The 23,595-nt window shown below is 42.0% G+C and overlaps 1 long non-coding RNA gene across 1 annotated transcript; it reads left to right on the forward strand.

Moving 5' to 3' along the window:
- The first annotated feature begins 308 nt into the window (after nt 1–308).
- On the forward strand, nt 309–23,595 carry LOC109315295. The gene is made up of 3 exons (XR_002102466.1): nt 309–398; nt 15,549–15,626; nt 23,457–23,595. It is a non-coding gene; the product is annotated as an uncharacterized LOC109315295 (long non-coding RNA).

A 23,595-nucleotide genomic window follows, 5' to 3' on the forward strand; every position in this document is an offset into this window, starting at 1 on the left:
CGCCTGCCGGGAGCTGTAGTTCGCTGCGCCCCTGAGCCGGGCCGGGCCGGGCCCGGCTCCGCCCCCACCCAGCGCCGCCGGGGCCTTGCTCGGCTCAGAAGAGCCTCCGCTCCCGCTCCAGCCCCCTGGCCCCCGTGCACCGTTGCCCGACTCCTGCTCGGGACAGACGTGCGGTCACTGCTTGGCGCTGGGGAACGTGGGAGCGAAAGGCAGGCGCCATCGGGGTGGCCCGCACCGGCCGTGTTGGGTGCACCGCCCTGTCAGACAGGCGCCCGTCGAGCAGCAGCGCGCGCGCTGCCGACTCTGTGCGCTGCTTCTCTGCATTTTGGGGGCGCCCCGGTAGCAAGGCCCCACTCCCCAAGGAGTGCGCCTAGACCTGTGAGAGAGTGACGCCCTTGGTAAGGATTATGGTCACAATAATGACACATTCGCCAGCTTTGTAAGAGGTGTGCTTCCCACGCGCGCTCCCATGAGGATGCCAGAAGGAAGGATGTTTGCTTTGTGACAAAGGCACCACCCTCTTTCCTGGGGAGACCGCGAGAATTTTTAGGCAGGGTGTAAGTGCCTTTACAGCAGGTTCCAAATCTATTAATACAATTATGAATGCTACTTTATTGAGGTTCATATTCGTGTTAACAGGAAGGGTTTGAAACCGACTGGCTCTGTTGTTTTGTTGGCTGACTGATGGCTGCTTAGCAAGGCGTGAAATGAGTCATTTGTGGTGGTTTCCTCAGTAGCAGGTGTCGTGCCACAGAGTCACGTGTGCAGGTGTCATACTTATATAGTGCTCCTTACCTCTGTACATATAACAGGCGTAGACTTAAGCCAGGCAGTGGGCTGTTAAGCTGTCATGTGCTCGTGACTCCTGCTCCTGGGCTGCTCCCATTTTGGATGAAGCCTCATCCCATTAGAAGTGTCTGCAAATCAAATTTGCATCCCGATTCAACCTTAGATTTGATAACAGCAGCGTAACTCTCAGGATTGTGAGGTGATGTCTCTGCTAATCCAGCGGTGGGAGTTTGAGTCCTGCTTCAAGGTCACAGAAAAAGCTAGCCTCAGTTGACCAACCTGTAAGTGGGCACCAGGCCAATCAGGCTGGGGTGTCAAAGGCAGATGATTGTGGTATGTAGGCTCCGGAAGACCTTTGATCTTGATTGCAAATTTCACAGTTACAAATCTGGGTCTGCTCAGAAATTAAACTCACTTCCCAGGTCCTGTGTCCAAACATAGTACCCACCCTTTGTTGGACCACCTCCCTGATTCATTGCTTCAGCAGAAATGCTCCTGTGTCTTTTTTCTTTTTACATTTCCTATGCCCAAATCTGATTGCTAGACAAACCTCTCCTGTCCTGAATTCCCCCCCTGCTTTTTTTTTAGTCCAGAGACCTCAGTACTTTCAAATGCCTTTCCCTTTTTCCTGCAAAGGATTTTTTTCCCTTGCTATTTCCTGCACTATGTTTTTGTTGTTTCCTTACCTTGTGACTCAGATTGCAGAGCCCTTGCTCTGCTGTTAGCTCTAATACTTACTGCAACTGTTCAGAAAGTTCCTTGTTTAATAATCCCAGATATTTAAATGATCTCCTGCTTTGTTGTTGTTTTTTTTTTAAATGAGACCAAAATCATAATACAGTCCTTGTTCATACAGGGCTCTTAAAAGCTCTCATACTTTCTCTGCATCTCTTCTCCATTCGGTGAAGGCATGGATATTCTTGTACTAGACTGCTGAATGGAATGAAATACTCAGAGATCTTTCAGTAGTATGGCACATCTACGCAAGATGCTGACTGTGCAGTAGCTATATAGTACTGTACAAGAGCATGTCACAGCACTGGCAATGCTAATACACTATTGCACAGTATTATTAGGCTGCTGCGCAGTAGCATCACTTAAAAGATGTTTGCCAGCACTACTGCTCATTAACTCCAGTTATTGCACATTTATTTAGTACTTGCTTATACAAGTGCTTACATAAGTACTAAATAAATGTGCAGTAACCACTGCACAGTAGTGTCTTGTGTAGATGCACCCATGGAGTCATAATTATTTTCATCTCGTTCAGCCAAGACAGGTAATTAATATTTTCAAGTCCATTTCCTCTTGCATCAGTTGGTCCACAGCCCTATCAAACTGAAAGTCCCAGAAGGCTGAATTTACTGTTTGGGTTACTCTCATTTGGGATGCTTGAAAATGTGACAATATCTGACACCATATCATGCTAGCCACCTCTTTCTTCTAATAGTCATAGAGAGTTATAGGATTAAAGGTGTGGGGGGACTAGCAGGACTTTCTAGTCTGATCCACATAGGACATGAGAGAGTTGTACTCAGCGATTCTTGCAGCAAAGCCATAGATTCTGGATGAATTGGTATAACCCTTTTAGAGAGATGTCCAGCTTTCATTTAAAGACTTCAAGTGATGAAAGGCTTTTCCTGGTTTAGTTAATTACCTGAACTGTTAGGAATCTCTGTCTAATTTCTAATCTGAGGCATTTGATGAAGTTGCTTCTTCAGGTGAGGAAAATGGTCGTATTCCAAATGCTGTATACGCTTCACTGCCAAGCTTCTCTTGGGAACCTTTCCCTTCCCCAACCCACTACAGATTTAAAGACCAGAACTTATAGATATATTCACAGTAATAGGTCCAGAAAGAGGTGCAGCACATCTTCCAGTTCAGCTGCTTGTGGAGAGCTGTTCATTTAAGGAGACTTAAGTGTTATCTCAACAGTTGATGAGATCTTTTCTGGTGTTTGAAACTATTAAACGAGCAATGGAAATAAAAGTAATCTGCTCACCAGTGGGTTACATTCTTCCCCTAGACTGGGGAAACTCATCCTGAGTATCTGAGACTCACAGTAGCTCTAATCCTTAGTGGGCTCCTACTGATATGACAGTTGCCATCTTGGCAGACACTAATCATTGTCATAGGGACCTGTGTAGTAGAAAGGGCTAAAAAAACAGGGCCTCTAATTTGTAGAAAATTACGTTTTTTAAAATTTGGTTTGAGTCCAAGTTACAGAGAAACAAAACCTGTTCTCATATTTTCCATGAATCAGGCACTCCAAGAAAATGTCATGGGAGGTTCTGTAATGAAATATGCTCCCTGGACCTTCCAGCTGTTCAGTGAATCTGACAAGAAGGCCAGCTACCTGGGATCTCCATGTCTGGTGCTCTGGTTAAAATTGGAACTCCCAGGGATTTCAGGCTTTGCTGGAGGCCCGGGAAAAACTGACTGCCTAGGAGCTGGAACTCCTGGTATCTTTGTCCTTGGCAGAGTTCCCTTGGCAAGTCTATGTTAGAGCTGGGAACCCTGGAAGCATCAGGTCACAGTCGGGGTTTCTGGGTGTGGAGCATTCCTGTTGCTGTGTGCGCCATGGCACTATTGACCTTGGAAACACCAGGTTCCCAGCTGTGAAACAGTCTGCATAGTATCCAGGCAAGATCCCACAGGAACTGTGCCTTGGCTTTGGCCTATGTTCATCAAACCTGAAATGTTTTGAATGAAACATTTTGGGCCCAGTTAAGTGGCAGGAAAAGTGAAAAGCCTGAGTCTATATAGCTTGAGCTAAGAAGTTAAGTTGTTCAGCTGAGAACTATTATAGACTCACTTTCTTTGTAGATAGGGCACAGAGGGGGACTTACAGCATACCAGTGAAGCATGAAAATGGCTACTTTTGCTGAAACCTGAAGGATTTTTAATAGGCTTCATTTTCATCTGGCCTACATACATTTTAAATGTAGTGGGACAGTCATCAATGTGGTGCATCATTCAGGGAAGATTCCTTTAACCAATCATTTAGAAACTTAACAGAACAAAAATATTTATACACCATCTAAATTAAAGATACTGGAGGCAAACTTCAGCTAGATCTAATGGTTTTACAATACCCTAGTTCCAATTTGAAGAAAAAAATAGATTTCTAAATGCCTGCTGAGTGCTCGGTATCAAGAGCTGTATCAGAGGACTGATGTTTGTAAAAACGTCTTTGGAAACAGTGATGACTGATGCTTAACCAATCAGCTGTTTACACAATGCATTTTAGTTTCCTTCTTCAATACATGTTAAGATTTTCTTGCCATCAACTACTCTTTTAAGTGTTTAAATTTCCCAGGTCCTTTCAAAGCCTCTTTGGATCCTTCTTATTTTGTTGACACCCACACTTCAAAATGTGCCTGGGCTTTTTATAAAATAGTATCCTAATCTGAGAGAACGCAGACAGATGGATAGGATATATGTGCTGATTAGGGATACACTGCTATTACAGGTATTATTATTAATAGATGTATGTATGAAGTGCTCACCAGGGCTGCAAAACCAAAGTACAGCACTGATGAATGTATAATAAAGTAAAGCTTATTTAAAACAGAAAATATGAAGGAGCCAATTAAAGTGACATCAGTTACAAGTAAGAGTCAGTGGTAGTACTGGCCAATAGAGAACTGAGTATGGACTTCAAAGTTCATCCTAAATTGATTATATGATTTCAACAATGATTAATCTTGTTCAGGGCTTAGATAGCTGAGTGATAGGCATTTGGAAATATTTAAGGCACTAGGAGATAGGATAAGAACAGAGGACAGCTACAAAAAAATGTCAAGTTTGCAACCACAGGATTAGTCTAAATATTCATGTAATGAGCAAACCAAGCAACAGTTTGTACAAACTCTGACAGGTTTCCTTTGTGTCATGGTGAAGAAAAAGATCAACTGTATTTCTAATCTAACAGGAGACTGTATTCTTTAGCCTGCAGACTGAACCACAGGCTTGAAGGAACATTGCTACTAAGTCAACATTTAGTGTCTTCCCTTATCCCAATGATAAACTTCTTTGAGCCTCCTTAGAACTTCCCTAGTGAGTGACAGACACCCAGTGTAAAAATCTCAGACATATGACCATTAAATCTGCAAAACAAAATAATTTGTGAATCTGAATTCACATTTCAGAACAAACAACTGCCTCCTTCTTTCTATAAATGTGTGAAGATAGGTTTGGATTGGTTTTGCATGGCAGCCCTAACCAGGGATGTGCAGAACAAAATATAAACTGATATTTGTGCCTTGAAGAGCTAAAATCCAAACTGGTTAGACAAGGGGAATACTAGCTGTATTATACACATAAGAAATGCAGGCAGAGAGGCACAGATTTTTATCTATATTTAGGTATCAATTCACTCAAGATTGCATGGTCTAAGTGACTCATCTACACAGCAAAAAAAGGATGACATAAGATGTGCTACCTTACTTTTGCTATTATGACACAAGGAACTTGGTTGTTAGTGCAAGCTGAAGCCCATGCCAGGATATTATTATTGTAGTTGTTACCCATGCTAGATTAATTAAGTTCACATAGGTATGGTATCACTTACCACCATCACCCCATCATTTTGGTGTGTAGACATAGGTTATGGCTTATTTTAAAAAATTACTTCAGGTCCTAAGTCTCACATTTATTAATGCACCATGCACATTTATCTGTGTCGATAAATGTGTAGATGCAGGACACAGATTTAATGCACCATAGTTACTGCACATTAAGTTGCGTACTTGTATAGCCAAATACTAAATCAATACACAGTAACTGGAGCTACTGTGGAGTAGGGCCAGCACACAGCTTTTAGTGACGCTAACTGTGCAGTAGCATAGTAGCACATTTTGTGCCGTGACATGCTACTGTGCAGCAGTATTAGGCTACTGCTCAGTTAGCATCTCGTGTAGGCGCAGCCAGTGGGACTTAGATTTCAAAGTGTCTTTATCAGTTTTGAACATAGGACTTAGCCATCTAAATCATCTAGGCCTTGCACACATGTCAGAGCAATGCCTATATCACCTGAAACTATAGTGAGAAAGATGAGGCAATTTGTTCAGGAATACATGAGAAGACTGCGGACAAAATGGGTATGTAACTCAGATCTAAGGTAACTGCAGAACCATTCTTCCACTCATTTCCCTGCCTTCTGTGTGTTTTATAAAGTGGGTCACAAATACAGTAATTACTCTCTGCATTTACTTCAGAATGAAATTAGAAGTAACTTAGCATGTAAATTGGATGCAATTGTTGGACTCCTGGCAAGCTGCCAAAGGAGCCTTCCAGGCAGGGAAGACTGCATCAGTGTGCTGAATCCTCTAATGATGGTAGCAAAGCAAGAAGCACAGCCAGGAGCTGGCATACTTTGCATCAGAGAGGCCCAGATATCATTGTCAGCTTCTATTATTTTATATTAATTAAAATCAATCTGGCATGAGAGACCACAGACTCATCAGACATAGCTGCCGGCCCTGGCTAGCTGTGCTGTTTCTCATTTGGTGGTGCCAACTTGCAGGACAGAAATAGAATTTTAGTATAAGCTTTTATTTGTAGACAGGGCAAACAAAAAAATCACTGTTGGTGATGGTCCAGCCTCTTTCCACTTCACTAGGAAGAGACTCACCTCGTCACAGCCAGTCTGGCAAGGGGGAAAAATAACAGGTTGACAACACTCCCTCTACCCTCCACTGTAGAGGTGTTCTGGCCTGACCCAGAGCCCACTGAAGTCAGTGGGAATTTTTCTGTTAAGTGCAGTGAGCACTGAAACAAGCCCTCGGCTTTTAGGCTTGTTATAATACTTCAGTAGCAGGTAGAAGCCCCATTGTGCTACTGGTAGACAGGAGGCAACATCTGTGGTGAAGAGTCTGCAGCCTAAATGGATGGTTTATTATCTGTGTTTTGGAGATGGGGTGGAAGAACAGAGGTAGTAAGGAACTTGTCCAAGGTTATACAAAAAGTATGGGGCAGAACTGAGAACTGAATCCAGTCTTGTGATTCCCAGTTTAGTGCTACAACTACAAAGCCGTACTTCGTTTCATTGATTGTCTTTGTTCTCTGGCCAGAGCCTCTCCTTTGATAAAGGTGAGGCACTGATCAGTGTTCTCACTGCCCTATGAACTTGCCACTTTGGATTGCTGTTGTAAGGTAATTCAATCATATTGGGAAGGAAATTTCAGTGTCAAGTATTTTTCCAGTTGTTTTGTAAAGAACAGCAAGGACTTTGAGGTAGGATTTTCAAAGTACCTGGGGAAGTTAGACCTCTAGCTTTCACTTACTTCAGAAAGCCATTTGGAGCCAGGAAGCTAACTCCTTGCAGTTTTCTTCTTCTTCAGGTGGATGTTGATGTTGCACTTTTAAGGTCTAATATAAAGCCCATTGGAGTCAATTTGAATCATCTATTGTTTTCAGCGGATTTTGCATTTGACCCTATTTTCCCCTTAGCCAGACATCAAATAGCTTGCCAAAATATTTAAGTCTCTTGTCTTCTTGACACGAACCCTTCTGCTGTGAACTAAAACCTACAGCTAGTTTGAAATTCATCCTATTGCCATGGGAGTTTTTGTTTTTATTTGACTGCTTTATCAGGGCAAACTCCAGTATCTGCATGTCCCAGAAGCCCCAGCAGTCCCTTTGATTAAGCAGTGGGAACTCTGGCTAAGGGCAGAGCTTTCCAAACAACATATTTGTAGTTTTGCAGATAGGCTCAGGCGCATAGTGCCTCAGTGTTTCACACTTTTTAATGAAAGTCTAATCTGACAGCTCCTTTCCAGAAAGACAGTTTGAAAATAATATAGAGTAAAATATAAACCAGGACACACGTATTCTGAATTCTCATCTCTAAAATGGATCTGTCCAGTAGGCAAGCCTGTTTGAGCTAGAGAGTAACTTGGTCTACTCCCTTAATGCAAGGGAATAAGGAGGAGCAGAATGTCTTTTCCCCCAGTTTGGCCTATAATTAGTGAGGATCAGGCCCACAGAGAGCAGATGTTATCCAAGGGCTGCTTCTTTACTGAGGACCCCAAGTGTTCAGAATTTGCTGACCCTTCTTTAAAATTGCAGGGAAATGAAATCCGAGGGTTATTATTTTTTAATATTGCAGGTATCCTCCCAATGTCAAGCCAGCACTGCCTATTGAAAAAGACAAACTTCTAATAGTCTGTAGAGAAAAATATTACAGACAATTTGTATAGAGACTGTCATATTTCATGTTCTTTATATATTACAATTAAGAGACTATTCCATCACAATCTGTGCCTACCTTGGAGAAAGCGTACACCAGAAAGTAAAGAATGGAAAAATAATGGTTCGTGTAATTATCAACTCTGGAAGTGATTGTGATATGTAAATGTCTGACTTGCTAATAACTGTGCTTACATGATAAAGATTTCTGAGCATGTATTGAAAGCTCTTTACCTTGCTTGTCAAGTAAATATCATTATTCTAGCAGAAAATAGGGATGAAAAGACCAGTTGTTACTGTATGTAAATAACACCTAGAAATTCCAACAAAGATTTGAGCTAAGTGTGGTACATACACATATGGCCCATCTACATGAGATGCTAACTGCTCAGTAGCCTAATAATACTGCACGCTAGCATGTCACAGCACAGACACTGCTAATATGCTACTGCGCAATATTATTAAGCTAGTGTGCAGTAGTGTCACTAAAAAGGCATTCGCTGTGCAGTAACTCAGGTTACTGCACATGTATTTAGTTCAGGTTACTTTACATTTGATTATACAAATACTAAATTAAATGTGGAGTAATGATTGAACATTAATGAACATGTGAACACACCCATAGAGGAAAAAAGTCTTTAGTCTGAGGTACGTAAGAGCCTAAATAGATGAGACGCTAAAAGGGTTAATCCAGTATATCTCTCAAGCCTGGTTAATAGATAAGGTCCTGTTTGCTTTCTTCACGCACACTGAATTAACTCCCAAGTCTGAAAGCTGTTTTTCAAACAAGCTTGTGCTATGTGTGTGTGTGTGTGTGTGTGTTTGTGTGTGTGTACATATATATACATACACATGCATACATGTGCGCACTCACTTTGGTTACTCTATAAGGTACACATCTATTCTGCTTTCAAAATGACTTTAGCAGGAAAAACAAGTACAGTGGTTTGAGTGACAGCAGTTTCACTTTGGTTTTGTTGCCTGCTGTATCAGTATTTTAAGGGTCCCATCTATGTGTTGCACTTAAGGCATCATTAACTAGTTAATCGTGCCTTAAGTAGTCACCTGGCCATACATTCAGTCAATTAATGGCAAGATAAAGAGAGGAATAAACTACAATGTTATTCCGCAAAATATGTGGAAAACATTTATGGCTGCTTCTTATTGTGCCATTAATTGAACATGTGGCCAAGTGCTTCTTGCCCGTGCAGAGAGAGCCCAGGATTTGCAATCCCACAATCATGCCTCCTGCCATGCACAGGTGGCATGGCAGGAGGTGCAATTGTGTGGATTGGGCATTAGATCCCATCAAACCTTTACCTGTATGTGTAGAGGGGCCCAAGGTAAACCACATGGCTTGTATCTGGTATAGCATTAAAAAAAAAATCCACATCTACAAAGGAATTAATTTATGCAGTGTGGCAAACTAACCCTGGTAATAAAGCAGTTACTTAGCAGACACATGGAGGCCAAAGGAAACACTTCAAGGACACCCTCAAGGCAAACATTAAGAAGTGTGGCGTTGACACCACAAATTGACACCACAACACAGCCAGGGACAGGGCTACATGGTTATGTATTGTTAGAGAAGGTGCATCTCTCTTTGAGGAAAACCATTTTGCCCCAGAGCCAGAAAAATGACAGAAATGGAAGGAAAGGAAACAAGACTGAGAAATCCCTGTTCCAACTCTCCCTTTAACCACCACCTGTGGCATTTCCCTGAGAGTCTGTGGCTCTAGGATTGGCTTTCTTAGACATCAACAGACTCATCCTCAACCCTTTACTTGACCCATGGGAGTGATAATCCTTGACTGTGAGGGATTGCTGCTACTGCCACCGCCAACAAAGAAAGCAATTAAGGGAACTCACAACTCAAGTGGAATTCACTACTCAAGCAGAAGCTACAAAACTTGAAAAAACTTGTAAGCTCCTTGGGGCCTGAACTTCTCATACAGTAGCATAACTAGGACAGGGAAAGCAGGTCACTAGTCCTAGGTGCTAAGAGGGGGCACCAGAATCAACCCCTTCCCCTCCCCTCCCCTCCAGGAGTCTTACTATGTACTACCCTGCCTGACCAGAGAAGCTGGGAAGGGCAGTGTCTCACCAAGCAGTGTGTCTGAGGGAAGCGGGGTAAATGGAGTGAGCCCCAGACCCTAGGACCCTTTTCCAGAGTAGGTGCAGCCCTACACCCAGTATGTCTGTATCGGGGATTAGGGAGGGAATGAATGGGACACCATGGTCGACTCCCAGGGAGCCCAACCATAGCGGTGACAGTGGCAGCAATAGCCTGGGAAGGTAAGTCTTCCCTTCCTCTTCCCCACACCTGTCTCCCCATCTGTAGTGGTTAGCATCCCCTCATGTACCTCCTTTCCCTACCCTCTCACTCCAGATGTTCAATGAGTTTTCATACTTTATACTTGTTCAGCACTTGCCAAAATAGAGCTTCAGTCTCAACTGGGGACACTAATTATCACTGCAGTACATGCAGGAAATAATAGTGGACATACTTGCATAATTTAATGCCTGTCAGATGAGTACGGGTTCACTCACAATTAGCATTAGTTTCAGATCCAGTGACTTGGGCAGTGATTCAGCCAAGTAGCTAAGTATGTGTCTAACTTCAAGAACTGATTTCCCTGGGACTATTAGAATAATAGAAAATTAGGGTTGGAAGGGATCTCAGGAGGGCATTTAGTTCAACCTTTGCTCAAAGCAGGCACACCCCCAACTAGATCATCCCAGCCAAAGCTTTGTCTAGCTGGGTCTTGAAAACCTCCAAGGACAGAGATTCCACCCCCTCTCTGAGTAATCTGTTCCAGTGCTTTATTACCCTCCTGTAAGAAAATTCTTTCTAAAATCTAATCTAAACTTCCCTTGCTGCAATTTGAGATCATTGTTCCTTGTTCTGTCATCTGCCACCACTGAAAACAGCCTAGCTCCATCCTCTTTTGAACCCCACTTCAGGTAGTTGAAGTCTGCTATTAAATCCCACCTCAACCTTCTCTTCTCTAGACTAAATAAGACCAGTTCTCTCAGCCTGTCCCCATAACTCGTTTGCCCCAGCCCCCTCACCGTTTTCGTTGCCTTCCACTAGACTCTCTCCAATTTGTCCATATCCTTCCTGTAGTGGGGGGCCCAAAACTGAACATAGTGCTCCAGATGTGGCCTCACCAGTGTTGAATAAAGGGGAATAATCACTTCCCTTAACCTGCTGGCAACACACCTACCAATGCAGCCCAATACGTCATTAGCCTTCTTGGCAACAAGGGCAACACTGCTGGCTCATATTCAGCTTATTTTCCACTGTAACCCCCAGGTCCTTTTCTGCAGAGCTGCTCAGCCAGTCAGCCTTCAGCCTGCATCAGTGCATGGGATTGTTCCATCCTAAGTGCAGGACTTTGTACTTGTCCTTGTTGAACCTCATGAGATTCCTTTTGACCCAGTCCTCCAAATTGTCTAGGTCATGCTGAAATGTAGAGTATTAATGTACTTGAAGTTATGCACAGTCTCAGGCAAAACCCCTGGTCAAAATTATTAACAGCCTACATTCATTGAGGGTTGACTACCTTAAAATGGTGCTTAACAACCATGTGAAGCAATTTACAGGTAAAGAATCTCAGTTCAGGAAAGCTGTAAATATCCATTCATTCCCACATTGCTCTAGGGAGTTGTACCACATGCATCATAATAGTATCTTGGCATCTATGGTGACTTTTATGAGGCTTTAGGAACGTTTGTAACTGACCAGATCAAACTCTTCAAGGATGAGATTCTGCTATTACAGTTATATGTAGTTCCTTGTGTAACAGCACCTGACAGCCATTGAGAAGTTGGCTTGCGAGGGACTGTTATAGATGGCAGGAAAGATATTTTCACTAGTACTTTTGATGCAAATGAATTGTATTTCTCAAAGCTGACTACCCCTGCTCAATGATTTTAGAAAAAAGCTAAAGAACCCTCTGGTTTTGCTTTATAAGTGATATTAAAACAACAGCTTCTTCCAGTGTTGGCCTGGACAGCTCCTGATCTGTGCTTTATTTGAAGTCTCTGATTCACTTGAAGGCAAAGTCCCAGACCAAATCCAAAAGCAGCCAGTGCATTTAATGTGGCTTTAGTTTACATCAATCTCACTGTAGGCAAAGAAATTGGGGCAGAAATTATACCTAAAGCACAGTCCCTCTCTGCTTTTTCTCTGCCTTTCAGCCTTCAAGACAGTGGCTAAGTAACCCACACTGGCTCTAATCCTTGCTTCTAGTACTTTGTCTTTAAAGCTTATAATTCATGAATAACTAGAGTATACGCCTTTGTTACTTGTGCACTTTTTCCATTTTCAAGCCAGAAAACAGGAGTTTAGCTCTAGGCCTGATCAAAAGCCCAATGGTGCACTGAAAGGCTCCAACATGGAGGTCCCTGTCCCATTCAGCAGCCACTTCACACAGAAGACTCGCTTTCAGTGTAACAGAAAGAAGCAATGATTTTCTTGGTAGATGGGATTTGTATGAAAATTACTTTCATTGAGTCCAGTTTAATACGGGACCTGTCAAAAGTCCTTCAGGGTTAATAGGAGTCATTTAGTTGGTCCTTAATAACATGCCTACATTCAGCTCACTATAAATACTTTTTAACTTGTTTGCCACCTTGATTGCCCTTCTCTTTCACTGATATCTGTTCTTTTTGGTTTACTTTTCTTCTTCAGGTTGTGATAACAGCTATGATCCAAAACCTCATGGAAGAAAACCAGAGTTTTTCTTTTCCTTCACAAGGATTTGGCTCAGGCTCAGTCTGACTTTCCTACAGCTATGCCATCCTTCTTCTGAAGACTAGAAGGACCTCTGAACCCACAAGCCAACTGGAATTTATTTATGCAAAGATGTAAAAACTTTTTAAATTGAGTCTCTTAAATAGTCAAGAGGCTAGATCCTTCAGTTGTTAAAAGATAACAGATGTAATAATAACAGTAGCAGCAATAATAATAACAATAACAGCAACAGTAAAAATCATTATAATCTCATATAGATCTTTTAATCAGAATGTTTTGAAGTGCTTTCAGAGGAGGTTGGTGTCATTAGTCCCATCTTACAGAAGTACTCCCAAGGCTTTTGGTCATCTAATTAGATGCAGATGGTAATGTTATGAATATTGACATAGCAGCATCCAGTAAATATTTCTATTTTGTATTTGGAATGAAGCAGGATGATATCCCTGTATCCCAGGGATCAGAAACCCCCAGCACATGTCAAAGCATGGCATGAAAGGCCATGTTGCTTGGCATGCCACAGCCAGCCCAGGCTCTGGATAGCTGCCACTGGCCACAGAAGCTGAGTTGCTCGCAGCTGGGAAGCTGCAAGCCCTGCTGCAAGCAGTCCGGGCTCCATGCAGACAGCAGCTGCCCAGAGTCAGGGTTGACTGTGCCAGGCAGCTGGAAGGCTGCAAACAGCTGCCCCCAGGGTCTGAATCCCTGGCATTGTCTCCTTGGCATTGGTGGTGGCTGCACACACACCTCTGGGCAAATGTTAGTAAAGGGGCCAGGGCAGTGCAACCCTGGCTCCTCCCTCGCAATCCACCCAGAGGCACACATACACCTGCCTCCAGCGATGAGGATTGGGCCCCTCGCGGCTTCCCTGTCATCTGACCCAGGAATGCCAAGTTGAGTCATGGATCAAGGTTTGAGTGTTTTTGGTACTCTGGCCAAAAACGTTGTTGACCCCTGTTATAGCCCATCAGGATAATAAACTGCTTTTCAGACCATTCATAACTGAGGAGGCTGTTAAATCTCACCTACTAGGAAAAGCTTTTTCAAATCAACACTCAAGATCCCCAAAAGATTTGGCTGTAGAGATCTGTGGCTTGCTGCTGTTAATTTGTAATAAATCTTACAACACCAGAGAAATACAAGAATATTGGAAAAGTCCTAGCATTAGACTAATATTTGAAAAGGGCAAGGAGATAATTTAGTTAATTGTCAGTTAATGTGTCTTCAGTTCCTGGTAAAATAATGGAAAAGCTGATATGGGATTCAACTAACAGAATAAAAGGATGGGAGTAAAATTAACAGCAGTTAATGACATTTGGTAAAAAACAGGTCTGTATTGATTAAACTCACATTCCATGGATTAAGAACTAGCTATAACAGATCTAAAGGTGCAACAGGAAATTGTCAGTAGGAAATCACCCTTGGGTGGGGCATTTCTGGTGGCCTCAATACTTCTTCAGACACTATTCAATGTTTTTTTTTTTTAAATCAATGAGCTATAAGTAAATATAAAATCAGTAATGATTAAAATCTGTGGTTTATACAAAATTGTCAGAGTGGTAAATAATGATCAGGGCAGGGGAGTCAGATAGAATGAGCTACATTGCCGAGTAAGCTGAACCGATTCAAATAAAATGAATTTTAATAGAGTCAAAGACAAGGTCGTACGTTTCAGACCAAAGAATGCAGGCAATACCCACAGAATGAATCACTGTATTCTGGAAAGAAGTGACTCTGAGATCTGCAAACAATGAATCGGTAAAGGATTTAGCAGACAAACAACTCCATGTGAATACCCAGCATGAGGCTGTGGCAAAAAGGGTTAGCGTGATCTGTAGATATTTAACCTGGAGAATAGCTAGCAAAAGTAAGATGGTGGTTTTACCTCTGGAAAGGCCTGTGTTTTAATACTTAATGCAGTTCTAGTATCAACATTTTTAAACGACATTGAAAAGTTGGAAGAGGTGCAGAAAAAAGCCACAAAATATGTTCTGAATGTGGGAGAGAATGTGTTGGGTGAGAGATTTAGAGTTCAATCTGTTTAGCTTATCAGCAAGAAGCTTGAGAGATGACTTTGATAGTATCTTTACGGGGAGAAAATATGGAGAATTTATGAGCATGTTAATCCAACAAAAAAGTGTAAAAGACCAAGCTGCGGAAAACTGGAAACAGATCAAGTCAGTTTTTTAATGCTGAGGGTGATTAACCACTGCAAGAAACTACCACAAGAAGTGGTGGATTCTTCAGTTCTTCAGTTCTTCCAACTCAGATTGGTTGCCATTCTTGAAAAATGCTTTAGTTCAGGGGTGTGTCAAAGGTAGAATTTGCAGATCTGTATAATCCTGGTGCTGCCTGAAGGTCTCAGAGTGACCCACAGACAACATGGCTGGCATGCCAGATGGCCCCATGTGTTGCACACAGCACCCACTTCAGTCAACATCCTGCAGACCGCCTGCTGTGTGCAGCACAGCCCTGTGTGAGGGGTTCTGTCTAGTCTCTTGTTCTATGAAAAACATTGTCACCCAAATTAATCTCTAATGACCTGATATTTTTCCCCATTTTTCTTTTTTTCTTCAGTGCTGACCCCAGATCTCACCTGCCACATCTTGATGTTAGAGGATTTATACCGGGAGGGTACAACTTAAAACACCACTGGAAAAAAGGGGTCATTGATCAATTCCCTTCTGGTTTTGAATTTTCTCATAAAAATTAACTGATTGACAAAAGATGAAAACTCACAGTGTGTCCTTTATAACAAGGTTGTTTTATTAGGTATCTATCTAAAATTTTTACATTGGTTTCTCTTATTTCTTAGGTATTGGCATTTCCTGGGCTGAAAGAAGTGACAGGAGTCTGTTCTTCAAGCTACTGATCAACTTTTCCTTCAGTGGAGGTAAGTGTTATGTCCTAGATACTTCTCTGAGCATCACACAGTAGAATCAGAAATCAGAAAAAAAAAATAGTTCCTGGCCTTTCAGCTCAGCAAACCTAATTTCCTTTTTTTTTTTCCCCTTTTTTTATGAGTATCAGTCCAATGGAAATAAAAATGGTGCCTTCCCCTTTAAGTCTCTAAACGATATCAGGCTTATTGTTTTGGGTTTTTTTTCATTTCTTCTTTATAATGGTGCTCTAGCCTGACTCACAACTTGAAAAGAAACATAAGAACAGTTTTACTTTGTACTGTAGGACTCAGTCGTCTCTTCTGTTTCTTGAAGCCGCGCCAGCTCCTGGATCGTTCCCAACGATGAATCCTATGTCAGCATCTCCCATTTCATTGCAGTTCTCCGGCTTCCCCAGCCAGCCAGCATTTCACTCCCCTTCAACCCACATTCCCAATCAGCTCCTTTCTCATTCCAGTATACCTCGCCTCCTTCCCTGTTTTCATCTGAGGCTGTTCTGCCCTCTTTCTCTATCCAGGACCTCTCTAGCTTCATTGACCAGCTGCTTTGAAAACGCGGCTCCCTCCTTTCCTTAATTGGCTCTTGCCGGTGTTGGTTTGTGCCGTCACTGTCTCTCTCTCTTCATGACACCCTGGAGTGGCTGGAGCAGGATTGGGCAGCACATGGTGCCCACACTGGCTGTTTCAGGACACATGCTGGGTCCAGAAAGTGCGACCAATTTGTGGGTCCGATTTGGTCCATGAATCAGTCCTGCACCACTCCTCCAGCCTGCACACCCTGATGAGTTTCACACCCCTGGTTTAGTCAAACCCAAGTTATTAGGCTCAGTGTGTGCATCTACACAAGATGCTACCTGCGCAGTAGACTAATAATACTGTGCAGTAGCATGCTGGGCAAAACCTATGCTAATATGCTACTGCACAGTAGTATGAGGCTACTGCATGGTTAACATCCAAAAAAACCCATGTGCTGCTGCTGCTGCACCGTTGTTCGAGTTACTGTGCATTGATTTAGTACTTGGTTATCCAAGTTCTAAACTTAATGTTCAGTAACTACAGTGCATTAATGAAAGTGTAGGGGTACCCAGGATAAAAGGCAATGGCAATATAAAGGATGTTAGACTAGATGATCTAATGGTCCCTTGTTGACTTTAAACTCTAAAAATCTGTGGAGACTACTGTTATTCTAATGAAGTTTAATTAAAAAACTGCTACTTTCCTCAGATCCCCTTGCCTTAACACCTCTCACTCTTAACCTCAAAGCTAATATATTAAGCTAATTCCTTTTTAGCTGCTGTAAAATCAGTCAATTTAGTAAATATTATGTGATTTCCTAGATGTATTTCATTTTAACTCCTGCTGTGATCTATTTCTGTGGTTCCTGTGCACAGTGCAGACTCCTTGCTCCAAAGAGCTTTCCATCTCTTTTCAAACAGAAAGCAAGAAGTAAGTGTAATAAACAATAGGATGAAATGGGGTGGGAGCATGGGAAGAACCATAACATGAAGTGTTAAACTAGGCTACTTACATGCTCAGTTTGGTAGTTTCAAGTCAGTGCCAAATTTTCTTGAATTTATCAGAATGCATTTTTTAACTCATACATTTGAATATGTGAAATGCCAGAAAGAAAAAGTTGCAATATAGCTACCTGAAAAAGGAAAAATCCAGCCGTAAAAGTGCAGCTCCCATTTTCCTCTCACTTAGGTTAGCTTAGAATCAGTAGATGTCCACTGGCTTTTCTGGAGCTTCTCCTGATTAACACAGGTGCAACTGGAAGAAGAATCAGGTTGTGTATATATGTGTGTTAGTGCCCACACAGTTTTCCCTCATCTTCATCAATGTACAGAGGTCTGTCTTTACTGAAAGAACCAGATTTGCCAAAGCATTCAAGCACCCAAAGATGCAAATCGGTGCCCAAGCACTTAGCCCCCAAGCTGCTTAGGCAATTTTGAAAATCTTACTAGGTTCTTCTCTGTGTCTTGAAGTGCCTTTGAAAATTTGTTCCAAGATGGCTACTTCCTTGGAGCAGTGTCTCCTCATTTGCACTGGCTCCAAGATTAGAATCACTTTCTGATATCAGTTTACTCAGTAGATCATTTTGTTCAGAAGCACCAAGTTTCCCCAAGTCTTCTATACAGATCTGTTGGCTGTGTTTCCGTGGGGCTAAGCGGTCTGGAAATTACCTTTATTATTCCTTCATTACCATGCAGATGGAGCTGAGTATTTACAGGATGCATGGCTCCAGAAAAGGAAATGTATCTTCAAGAAGCACACCTACAGAATAGTATTTCTTAGTCAATGGTATTTATACAACAGGTGAAATGCCATAGAATGGGTGACAGCAAACTTCTCTTCTTTTGCCACCAACATATGCACAGCCCACTTCTAATCTGCCCTGTTCTTGCTGAGCTAAATTCCCCATCTCTTGTATAATGTATTAATCATTCACAGAAGCTTCTGTTGTCTTTGAAGCACAGCTGCTGTCATTGCCAAGTTGGGTCACTAATTAACTTGCATACTTCCCCTTTGTTTTTCTTCCATTGAACTTCTCTGTGTCATTCCTGTTCTAACTCTTTTCCCTGTGCCTTGAATTCCTGAGGAAAGGATGACAGAAGGAGCTGTAAATTAGATGACCTACTATGATGCCCTTTCTTTGCAAGAAACTATCTAGCATCCCCAACAGTTTCCTTAATAACTTGTCAGTTTTCTCTTCTCTTTTATTCACATTGCATAGGTGAGGATGTAGTCCACTATCTATACAGCTAATACCATCATGAAAGAAACATGTTATCAACACCATGCATTACAAATTACATCTTTCCCTTTTCATTAACTAGACCCTCTGGGGATCTGATTTTCTGTTGCCTTGACCTTGTGGAATCAGTCAGTCTGGTGGATGTCAAGTTATACCAAGAATGAGAAAATTTTGCAGGCCATTCCCACACATGTAATATGATTGCCCTAGCTGGAGAGCAGGGAAGGAGTTAGGCTCCCTAATTTTCATGCCACACTCTATAGGGTGATACTGAAAAATCAACAGTGTTGCAATTGTACTACCCAACGTCAGCTGTAAGATTTGGCAAAGCATGAACTAGTCACTGATGTGACAGGGACAATGGTTCAATTATTTTGTTGTCAGCAATTCAGAGCATGATTAGTTAAGTTTAAAGTAAATAGAGCCTGCAGGAGAGCTGGGAAAAACTCTCTTCGGATTTTTCATTTCAAGCACCATGGCCACACTTATAAAATCATTTCACGCTGATATTTATTGTTATGTGTTTAATTTGTTTTACACATAAATGGAAGCTGTTTACCTGAGCCCATGAATACTCTGCACATTTCTTTTACTAACTCAGTTGATCCCAGAGAAATAAGTCTAGCAGTCAGGTCTTTCTGTATTGTGAGCAGGCACTTCTTAAAAAAATGACTTGATGCAAAGGGATTCTTCCTTCTTCCAGCTGACAGGAGAGTACTCTATCCATTAGAAGTGTATTTGGTGTGGCTTCAGGAAGAGCTGAACAAAACCTATCTAGAGAGGAGAGGAAATGGCTCCTTTGTTTTGAAGGATGCTGGAAGAAAAAGAGAACATCTGGCTAGATCCAAGACCCATTTCTTCTCCCCTGCTAGGGCAGATCAAAATCCAAGTGGTCAGTATCCAGAGACACTGAATCCCATGATGTCTTTCCTTGCTTTTTTCTCCAAAGGAGCTGAGGCATTTGGGAGCAAGCTAGAGAGGTTGTATCTGTCATTACTGCTGCCTGTTTTTGAATACATAGATGTCAATATTCTTACTTGGAGATGAATAGTTTGGCAGATGTCACTTGCACCTGCCTTGTCTTCCACCTATTAGCCTTTTGCTGCTCCACATTCCTTCCCATTTAACTGTGCAGGCCTCTGATTCTGTTCCTTACACTAGCACAGTAGCTGGCTGTCTTATCTCTGTTACTGCCAAGGCTAGGAACTGTAGAAAGTCCCAAAGACACCAAAGCAAGGATGAGCAGAAAGGGACTTGATGCGAGTCCATAACTGAAAAAGACCCTTAGTTGTTAAGAAAGAGTTGGGGCACTTTAAACAGATTGTTAAGGAAGCATGGAGCTGGCGCTTTGGTGTTTTTTTATTTAATGAGTTACATGCATTTAAGTACACATCCTTCAGTCTCTTTACTGTCACCCCCCACCAATGGCCAAGCATGGACTAAGAGCAGCATACACATGGAGCTTTTAGCATGACAGAACCACCTGGCTTTGCACTTGAGTGGTCTTGCCTGGCAATGAATTCCAAAAATAAGAGCTATCTAGTCAGGAGCTGTGTGACACCATTTTTATTCTGGGAAATGTCACAACAGAACACAGACTGTTTTGTGACAGATCCTATTTTTCCACAAGCAAAGTCTCACTTTCATTTTTGCAAAGTCTGATCAGAAATGTATTTCTTTACTTTTTTTGCCAGCATGTGTCAGCATGCTGTTTGCCGACAGATGGTCTCACACCACTCTTCCTGAGCTCACCTACACAGTAAAAGGTTCCCACTGTAGCAGATATCATAATTCATATATTGAGATTCAGCTATTTTGAGCCAATAAGACCTCAGAATATTCCTGATACTTCTTATCTAAATAAAGCCTATTACTGATATGTAATCTACCAAGCAGATCTAATGAGTAGCTTTCCCAAGCATGCCTCTGGCATATTTGAAGGTCATTATTAGCTAGTACTATAGCTTTGTTTTCTCAGTACTGCACCTGTCAACCTAGGGACTGTTCTCTATAGCCATTTTGGGTACTTCTTTGTATAGACTGTTGCATAAGAGACTTGCTGTGTGCCCTCTCCTGGAAATTTTACTTTTATGCTTTCTTGTTTTGTTATTTATCCTTCTTACTGAAAGAAACTTGCATTTTTCAGTACAAAAGAGATAACACCTAAATCTGAATGAGAGACTTCCTCAACCACAGTGTGCACTTCAGGGATAGAGGACTCCTGGGAAGGGACGCAGAGCAGTAAGTCCCTGATCTCAGCCAGGATGGCTTATCTTCTAGATAGAGCTTTAAACTAAGATTCCTGGGGGATGGGGAAACACTGACTGGAGCTTGCCCAGGGACTTACATACAAGAAAGCGCCATAGATAGGGATACTAGGAGAGCCACTCTTGCGGAAGCTGAAGGAATAGCTCTCCTTCAGCATGACAGGAAGCCACGGGTCAATAGGAGGACTCAGGAGCCTGTACACTAATACCAGGAGCATGAGGAACAAGCAAGAGGAGCTAACCCTCCTAATCTCCAGTGGGCATTACAATCTAGTAGGGATTACGGAAACCTGGTGGGACTCCTCACATGATCTTACAAACTGGCAAAATGTGGGCTGGAAAAAAGGACTATAAGGTGGATAGACAACTGGCTCAATAGCCTCAAGCAAAACGTAGTTACAAATGGATCCATGTCAGAATGGTAGGAGGTTTCAGGTGGAGTCCCACAGGGGTCTCACCTGGGCCCAGCTGTTCAGTGTGTTCATTAATGATTTGGGTGCTGGAACTGAGAGCTTTTTGACAAAGTCTGAAGATGACATAATTCTGGGAAGGACTGCAAACATGTTGGAAGGCATAAGCACAGTTTTGAAGGATCTTGACAGATAGGAAAGCTGGGCTGGAGCTAACACCTTGGGAAGAATAGTCAAAAATACAAAATGAGTGACACCCAGCTGAATGGCAGTACTGCAGAGAAGGATCTGGGAGTCCCATATAAGTCTGCAAAGTGATGCAGCTACACAAAAGGTGAATGCAGTTTTGGGATGCATCAATAGAAGCATTAGATGCAAGACACAGGAGGTGATAGTGCCTCTTTACTTGGCACTGATTAGCCTTCATCTAGAATATAATGGGTGCATCTACATGAGATGCAAACAGCGCAGTAGCTGAATAATACTGTGCAGTAGCACATCACAGCACAAACAGTGCTAATACATTACCATGCAGTATTATTAGGCTGCTGCACAGTAGTGTCACTACAAAGGCATTTGCCAGCACTGCTGTGCAGTAACTCTCATTTATTTAGTACTTTATTAGACAAGTACTAAATAAATGCTCAGTAACCACTGTGCAATAGCATCTCATGTAGATGTACTCAGAGCATATTTTGGGGCTCCACATTTTAAAAAGGATGTGGAGAAGTTAGAGAGGGTCCAGAGGAAAGTGACAAAAATGATAAAGACCTTGGAAGGCAGGTCATATAAAGAGAGGTTGAAGGAACTAGGCATGTTCAGCTTGCGGAAAAGGCATTTAAGAGGGGATATGAAAAGATTCTTCAAATACCTGAAGGGCTGCCATAAAGAAGAGGGAAACACCTTTCCTCTCTTGCTGCTTAAAGTAAGATACGGACCAATGGCTTTAAGTTGTAGCAAAGCAGGTTTAGATTGGATATGAGGAAAAACTTACTAGAACAGCAAGGCAGTGGAATAGACTGCATAGAGAAGTTGTGGACGCTCCATCATTGAAGTTGTTCAAGAAGACACTGGACAAGCATTGGTCAGGGATGATCCAGGAGTATCTATGCCTTTGTTCTACTATGGGATTTTTCCAGGCTTGTGCCACATGGCTGAGAGGGAATTTTTCCCCTTCTGCTGCTACATGTGTTAGAGGGGGTTTTTTAAGCCTTCCTCAGAAGCATTGAGTGTTGGTTGCAGCCAAGGATGGGGATTTTGATTGGGTGTGCTGGGACTTAAACCTGCATTTACCTATCTAGAGGGTCTTGTCTTTCTACTCAGGGTCAGACCAATTGCCATATATGGGGTCAGGAAAGAATTTTACCCCAGGGTCAGATTGGTATGAACTGTGCAGGGCTGTTTGCTCCTTTTCCTTGGATCTCTCAAGCATATTTTAACTAACTTTGCAGCAGCAGGATATTGGCTGCTATGGCCCCCCTGCTTTACCTGTATCAGATTAGGATGGCATGTCTTGCGGTTATCAGGACTGACTGTGTAGTTCTGCTAAGACAATGGATTTGTATGGGATGGTTTGGATAGGGATGATCCTGCCTCAGGCAGTGACTATGACCAGATAACTTTTGGACGTCCCTTCCAGCCCTACTCTATGAATTTGGATCCTAATACTCTCTTTTCTTACTACGCTGTGTTAGCTACTTTTTTTTCCTCCACTTCTTTCCATTTCTGCCATTGTCTTGTAGTTTGTGAATCTGGATTAGAGCTACAGCCCTAGAAACTACCCATTAAAAGGGACTAGAACATTTCTATATACCTGGAAGAGGTACAGTGGTATGGAAGTCTTTGCAGATTCTCTAAGATATATGTATAATAGTTTGTAGAGCAGACAGCATTATTATATTGGCTAACAAAAAGCAACTTTTCCTGCACAAATACCAAAGAGCCTTTGAGTCACTGAAGAAAGGATTCCCAAATCATGTGTTCTTACATCTTATGAAAATCTGTGCCAGTCTCTTGAGAACTCTGGGTACATAAATCAGTGAATGAATTATGCTAATCTTTATATGGGTTGGGTAATAATGTATTAATTTGTCCTAGTAAAGTTCCATGGAAGTTAGTAATTCAAGTTAGAAATAGTCTTACCTTTATGTAATTTTTTGACATCATATATGGGAGAATGCGACTGAATAGAGAATACTGCTTGTATCAAGATGTACAAAGACACCAGCATTTTTTAACGTATTTCCTTTGTGTCTTGCAAAAATCTAAACGAACTGTTATACTACTGCTCCTTCACTGAAGCATTCCACAAATCTATGTGGCATGTTATAAAAGACATCAGACTTTTTTCATCAACAAGAGGCATAAGTATATTGTTTTATTAATTACATAGGAGAAAGCCAGTCAGAAGAAGGGGCTGGAAAAGGTTTTGGACACAAGGTCTACAGGAAGGAAGACAGACAGTGTAAAGAAGAATGCTTTAATGATTATGTGAATTTTCTAATTGTAATAAAGTCCTTTGTCCAGTGTTA

This window comes from Crocodylus porosus, unplaced genomic scaffold (genome assembly GCF_001723895.1).
Source record: "Crocodylus porosus isolate Cpor-Errol unplaced genomic scaffold, CroPor_comp1, whole genome shotgun sequence".
NCBI classification, from domain to species: domain Eukaryota; kingdom Metazoa; phylum Chordata; order Crocodylia; family Crocodylidae; genus Crocodylus; species Crocodylus porosus.